The sequence below is a fragment of the Montipora capricornis genome, chromosome 3 (assembly GCF_036669925.1).
Source record: "Montipora capricornis isolate CH-2021 chromosome 3, ASM3666992v2, whole genome shotgun sequence".
In the NCBI taxonomy this organism is placed as follows: Eukaryota; Metazoa; Cnidaria; class Anthozoa; order Scleractinia; family Acroporidae; genus Montipora; species Montipora capricornis.
The window spans coordinates 44,318,704-44,326,203 of NC_090885.1; the positions used below are offsets into that span (position 1 = coordinate 44,318,704).

Consider the following 7,500-nt stretch of genomic DNA (forward strand, 5'->3'; position numbering starts at 1 on the left):
GGCCCAGCAAATTTCGGGCTGGTCCCCAATGGATTATATACCTCACGTCTAGGAAGTTTACCCCCATGCTCAGGGCAGTACCACCCTGTTCTTTCCTCCCGGAAATCAGTCGGATTTTCCGTACAAAAGGAAAGTGCCCCTTTATTTAGTCATCCCGCCACAAAGACCGTGGGAACGAGGTTCTCACACATTGAGCTAATGTATGAACACAAGGCCAAGGCATTTTCTTTTCAATTAGTTGGGTTTTGTTCTTGGACATCAAACTCAAACGGTTCAGGAGAAGTCACCTGGTCGTCATTCAGTCAAAGAGGCGATTTTGCTAAGTTCAGGAAATTTTATAAAACTCTATTGCTGCTTTTCTTCTAACCTTGCGATCAGGCTTACTCAAGCATATTAAGGCATGACCCAAATCCTTGTCCTGGACCCCCAGCATTGAATCTTGCGGGTAGACCAGTTGTTGGGCTCTCGCAATGGGATCTTGTGAGCAAAACAAACATGGCGGACATGTGTACGTTCAGTTGTGATGGATTAGTGTACATTGTTTCGGTTTTAAGCGCTTTTTGTTTTCTATCGAAAATATTATTGAAAAGAAAGGAAATTTTTGTACCTAAATTGTTTCTGTGGGACTTCGAAAGCCATGAAAGACTCGGATTTTATTTTCTTTGTGCTATCGGCTGCCGCTGCGGGATGTCGGAGCGCAAATTCTGATCAATCTTAATCATGGACCTGTCTGAGGACATAAGGGATGCATTAACGAGAGAAAACTACTGCTGTTTTGAAGGTAAGTAAACGAAGTTTATTTTTGTTATTAAAATCTAAGCAAAAAAGCTCACGGATCTTAAGTGTACAAGCTCGCGAAGCTACACTGTAAGTCAAGTGTAAAGCGCTAAGGGCTTCCCCAAGTTTAAATCCGAAAGCAAGTCGGTTTTTGCTGGAGGTCTTATGTTGTTTAAGCCTCTGAAATTATCCTCTTTTCACTTTACCACATAATTGTGGATCGCGAAATTACTTTTCTCTGACAAAAAGGTATAACGACCAGTTTTTAATAAAGCAATTCGTTGTCTGATTAACATGTAAATTCTCTTTGCAATGTATCAAGTATTTTGAGAGAATAAATAAGAGAATACACTAGTCAATCATCAATTGCAATGGTAAAAAATCATGATATGTTTTTCCATAATTTAATGTATGAATTTTGTCGTGTTTAATGTTCATGTTAAAATCTAAAAGCATCCTTAAATTAGCTTTAATGCAGATAAGTTTTTTGTGTTAGAGATTGCTACTACATATTGTAAAATTTAATGTAAGATTGATCAGTGCTTGTTTTAAAAGTGGGAAACAAAGAAGAAGTCCACATTACATTACTCTACGTGTAAACCTGTTAGCTTTAAACGTTTTGTTGTAAAAACTCAAATTAAAAAGTGTTAGGCCATCAGGTTAATTCTAAAAACTGTAGTAGACTAAAAACTATTTTATAAATTAAGTGAACTAGTTGTCTTATTAATCAATTAATCTAACAAGTCCTTTGAAACTAATTGTCATGTTTGATACTGGAATGGTTTGATTACTATCTACAATGTCTGTACAGTTATTTACACCATAATTATACATGAAAATATAAAAAGTGTAATATCTTAGAAAACATGTACGGTGATGTTCCATGACTCAAGTAGTTTCACTGCTATTTTCGTTTTTTTGTTTAATGCACTGAACTCATCATCACTCATATAATCAGTGTTATTGGGCAGTCTACCGTGCATTGTCAAAAAAGCTTCATTCCATTTTTTTAGCTACTCACTAACATTCCGTAGTTCTCTTAAAACTGCTGTTTGCACTTTGCTTAGAACTGTGTCATACTTCTTTCGATAGAAGTGTGCTTTTGGGTTTTTCATGACTGTTTGTTTTAATCGTTCTATTTCAGAAACTTCTGGTATTTTGCCTAACACTAGCTCGAGGGCTTTTGCTGTCTTTGACTGGGTTTCCTTTCCTTTGTCCTGTACTTTTCTTTTTTTGTTATTTGGCTCAACGGGGCATTCATTTCCACAAGCTGTAGCAATACTTTCTTGAATACACAAGTTACTTCTGAAAATGTTATGAGGTGTTTCATTGTCATGTAATTCCTGTGGCTCTAATTCATTCTCATCACTTGTAGTGTCCTCAGCTATTTCCAAATCTTCTTATTGATCTTCAAGGATTACTTCAAGTGTAGTCTCCCCTTGATCTTCACAGGTTTCTGGATTACTATCTGCTTCAACTTCAGAAATAAGAGAAATCATGTCGTCATCACAATCTGTGCAGGCTGTCATCTGTCCAGTATTAAGTCATGGCCCATTCTCTGGTTCAAGTGTCTGTTGCAGTTCACCTGTATTTCCCCTCTGGAAAGTGAGTTTTCCATCTTTATCTCTTATTTTGTAAAGTGGAAGATTATTTGGCTGGGAGGCACATTCCCTCCAGGTCTCTTCCAGATACTTGTGGATTTGACTGATATTGTTGGATCTGAAGTGGTGAAGATGAGGTCCTTCTCTGTTGTTTGGCTGGCCTGGTGCATCAAAAAATTCAACAGAACCATCCTCCTTCCATTTCCACCACACTTCAGGTCCAGGGTTAAGGAAATCAGCGATCTTGGAGAGATGTGCCTGCCATAAGCTAGACTTCTTTGTCATGAAATCCTTAGTTATAACTGTGTTGAATGGCTGGGGCAGTCCTTTTGCCAGGTGGGAGATCTCTTTCTCTTGATTAGAAAGGGCTGTTAGACTGTCTGTTTCTGCTGCCATTGCATCTTCAGCTTGAATGTGCAGGTAGGCATTTAGCACAAGATCTTCTACTTGCTTATTCCAGGTTTTCCTGGTGATGTCTTCTATTCTGTCAAAATACCTTTCAAAGAGCTCCGCACAAATGGAGCGGAGACAGACTAGCCTGTACAGCAGTGGAGCATGATCTACAGCACCATGGTAGTAAATGCCACTCAACTTTCGTTGGGGTAGCTGCTTTGGTGGGATTACTTGCCTTTGGATGGCTTGCCCATGTCTGAACGAGATGTTGTATAGCCGCAGCACTGATCTTGGACTTCTTTTGTCATCATTTTCATAGTACATACTCATCATTTCACAAAAAAGGAGAAGGACTTCTTTTTCATTGTTGCTTAAGAGATTTTCATTTGCCATTGCAATTGTTACTTTCTGTAGGCCTCTGCAGTAATCTGTTGCTCGAAGTTTGTCTTTGTTTAATGCTAAGGTGGTAAGTAGTAGTGCTTCGACATTAGTCATGTGTAGAGGTAATTCTGTGAGGATGTTTGCAATGTGATTAAGGCAAGTGTGAAGAGGTTAAAAAAAAAGTACTTCATAATCTTGAAGGTTAAGTTCCTCAAGTGTATGTTTCTGTGATGCAAACAACAGGGCAGGTATTCGGCTTGCGCCTCTCAGCAAATCTGTTAATCTTTCTTGAAGATCTTTTTTGTTTCCACTGGTGTCAACTCCCCTTGATGTTAATTCTTCTCTGAGCCGATCAACTTTGAGGGATTTAAAGGGACATGCAGCATCTGATTTTCCAAACTTTCCTTCCAGTACCAAGGTTTGTTTTTCCTCTAGGTTACGGTACTGTTGGTAAGCCATGTACTGATAATCCGCTGCACGTCTCATGTTACCGTTACAACCTGAGCAGCCAAAGTGTCCACCTTTTTGTGTGCCATCCTCAAACTCAACAGCTGGGTTGTTCCCGTTCATGAATCTCATTTTTTCTTCAATACCTGCTGTTAAGGATACATGCAGCTGTTTTAAGCACTCTCTACGTGTTGGCACAAATGCTAACTGATCAGCATCTTTCGCTCCTGAGGCACCCAGCATGTAAAGATGTGGAGCTTCTATAGTAGACTGAACATATATGGCTTTTCCATTACTCTTTTGCATGTACTCTTGGCTAGTAAGATGTACAGAAGGATCATAGATTTCTCTAAGCAGGAACAACATAAATCCTGCACCTGCTATGCTAGAATGGTCCTGCCATATTAGCCAGTGTCGGGTTCTTTCACTCTTTTTTAGCTGCTTGCAGAGTTCATCGTGTGTCATAGCAGTGGTTTGTTCATGCAGAGACTTGAGTTTTGCCTTAAGCTGCTGGGTGGTCATGTTGGCATGCTCCTCATCACTTCTCAATCTCAGGAGATCACTATGTCTTTTCGCACTTTCTTCAAAGACTTGACTAAGAGGGTACTTTCTTTTCAATTTCTGAAGTGAGAACAACTTTTATATACTCAGTGTTTAGAACAGGAGTTCCGAGATTGAACTTCCTCGAAGCTATTCTTTCTTTAATATCCACCCTAAGTTTCTGGTTATTTCTTGGCACAGGCACTGACACTCTTCCACCAACTTGTTTTTTCAGGGCTCTTCTCACTCTACTTTTTCCTAAAAGTTAAAAGAGGTTCTTTAAGTAAAGCGCATGGTGACGACAATCTGGGTGGACATTCAGTCTGGATAGGTCATTCTCTTGATAGATTTAACGTAACTTTTCTTTACTATGATGGGAACAAGTTGGGAGACTTTAAGTTATGTTTACATTTAAAAGTACGATATTCAGTTTTGTAAGAAAAGAAAGAGTGAGCGCTATTTCACCATATCAGTTGCCATCGTTTCAACTTCTTTTAACTACTTTAAAGCATTATCGACATTTTTACCACCTCTTTTTAGAGGAAAAGTGTACAAGTTTTCTGTTCTTTGACTTTGGTTGTTTTTACATGTATGTACAGTAATTTTATGTGATTTTAATCAACACTTTTATACCATAGTAGGCGTCTATTAACTAGATAGACCTCGAAAGAGAACTAAATGCTAGTTTACCTTCAGTAGGCTTTTCAAAGGGGGTTATATTCCCTCCTTTTGATTTCAGAAATTCCTTTAGTATTTGGCCTCCATCAGGTGGTGTTACCTCACTTGATTTTCCCCTAATATTGTATGCTTTTGCTTTTTCAGACCAGCTTACTGGTTTGTGAGGCCACTCTGTCACATCATCCAACAACTGTTCTAAATTTCCAGTGACATCTTTTGGGATATGAGAGCGATCTTTCATTCCAGGTGGGGTTTTTTCAAGCCTTGATTTTGCTTCGTGTAATGTTTTAAATAACTGATAGGTTCGTTGCTTTGCTCTTGCGGCCAAGGATGTTCTTTGAGCAAGATGAGCATCCACATCAGTCTGATTCCAAATTGCCACGACAGTACCTTTAAATTCGCGCTGGTTTTCAAGCTTCTGTTTCTTCTTTTCATAAGCACTTTGCTTTACCTGGAGGTTTAATTGCGGTACAGCAAGGAGCACTTCACTAAAAGGCTTGCCTAGATTTTCTTTGCAAGTGTTGCCGTAGATGGAAAATATCATTTCTCCAACAGCTTTAAGTTCTCCTTTAGACAGTTGAGCCTTTTTAGGGATATGTTTTGTAGATTTGTTTTTTATTTCGCTGAAAGGGCCTCTATATTTATGGCAGTTTTTCTTGCTTTCAGGAAATGTTTCACTAACAGAGGCATGGAAGCTCTTACAGCATTTGCACTTTTGAAGGCTGTGTAGATTTCTTCGAAGCTCCGTTGTCTTTGCCCATTTCGTAGTAGAGAATTGTGTGAGATATGCTTTCTTTTCGGATGGCTTCCTCCAGCGCGATATTTTGCCGTCAATGATTTTGTAGCTTTTCAAGAAGGCAGCTGTTGATGTGATTTAAGTTTTTCTTTTCAGTATAATAATTTACGTTTCGCTAACTGTTATTACATGCGAAATAAATTTGATCTTTTCGCTGTACAAACCATAAAGTGGTACTTATATTTACCTTTGTCCATTAGGAAAGGTTTGTAGTCTTGGAACTGTTCGATGTAGAGCCTAAGCCTGTCTTCAAGTAAACGTTTCTTAAAGTGAGACGGTGTCTCCTCATAATCATGAGTGATGTTTTTTAAAGCTGTTGCTTTGGTCTCCCAAAGGAAGACTCTTACAAACCCACAGCAAACTCTATCAGTCATTTTGAAAGTACCGCCAAAATATATGGAATCTTGTTTGCGTATAGTATCAGGTGTCATCTGGAGCCCGCACAAATTATTTGAAATGTATTTAGGAACTCTAATTTGCACGAAGTGCGCTTTAACAAAAAAAGAGTGACTCACAAACAATCGTTCCACAGCACTCGACTCTATTATGAAAACTTGCTTGTTATTCAGCATCATCCGAGTACAACGTTTTGAAACTAATGCTAGTGGCTTAAGTTAGTCTTTTTGTAAGATATTAAATGTTTTCTCCTTGGTGAACGTGTCTTAAATTGACAACAACTGTAAAAAATCAGTGTGCCTTTTGATCACTTTCTGTCCGCCATCTTTGTTTTGCCTTCAAATCTGGCTTTCTCATTGGCTTACAGCTTAACATAGGAGTCCTCTGTTCATCTCGATAGCGGGTTTCACCCATTTGCTTAGTGTCCAGACTTCTTCAAAGAATCAAGACCACAGCCGTTTGCAACAAAATGGCGCCCATTCTAATTGCTGTGTAGTACGATATTTTGAATGCGAACGGGCCGCCGAATTCATCAAGTCCTAGAAAAATCATGACAATTTGAAAGGGTCATAAGGTTCTTCTATTCATTTCTGTCCTGAATGGACGAATATAGCTTAAAATGACAGAACAGCATTCGATAGATGTCTAATACTGGTCGTAATTAGTGATGTTTTCTAAAATATCACTCTCGCTGGTCTATTTAATCGCCCATTCAGGACAGATTCCAGTAGAGGACATTTGGTTGCCTGAAAAAACACTTTTCTTTGTATAGGTTGTGGGTCATCTCGTCGGCCCATTTTAAATTTACAGCAGAAAAGTTAGGAGTGACCTCACAGGTCACGTGATAACAATACTTCCGGTCTGACATGCAGAACCTGTTAAGGACAATAAGTTTTAAGTTCTTGCCAAGTTTGGCGGTTATCTGTTTATTATTCGTGGTACAGTAATTTTTTTTCTTTATTTTTCCGACTTTACCGTCTGGGTCAGGCCTTAACATGCTTGAGTACTTTTCTTTAAAGTTACCTTATGGAGCCCTCTCTAAAGAACAGTATGCATGATCGCAGTTTAGTTTTGTTCATTAAGCTCCAATGCAAATTTCTGACTGGAAATATCACCAAATCTATCCTCCATTATTTTCCCAATCTCAATCTGTGCTAGGCATGACTTGTATATCGCTTTCACCTGTTATTTACATGTTATTTGCAAAGGCCTTGATTTACATGCTATTTACATGATTCATCCCAGCAATTTACATGAAATTTACACAAAAACACTGTAAATTTCTTTAAAATATTTCCATGTTAATTACATGTTTTGTTCAAATGTAACTTTACCAAAGGATCCTGTAAATTCCAATTTCTGATGAATTTACAGAATCAAGAAAAGATGTAAATATCAGGAAAATGTTATTTACGAAACAACAACATGTAAAATATATTTTACAAAACATGTAAATTGTAATTTACAAGTTGTAAATTTAGATTTACATAT

The 7,500-nt window shown here is 38.1% G+C and overlaps 1 long non-coding RNA gene across 1 annotated transcript; it reads left to right on the plus strand.

Annotated features, from left to right (window-relative positions):
• The first annotated feature begins 689 nt into the window (after positions 1 to 689).
• Positions 690 to 5,600, plus strand: LOC138041403 (uncharacterized). The gene is made up of 3 exons (XR_011130812.1): positions 690 to 781; positions 4,962 to 5,063; positions 5,484 to 5,600. It is a non-coding gene; the product is annotated as an uncharacterized lncRNA (long non-coding RNA).
• The last annotated feature ends 1,900 nt before the right edge of the window (positions 5,601 to 7,500 follow it).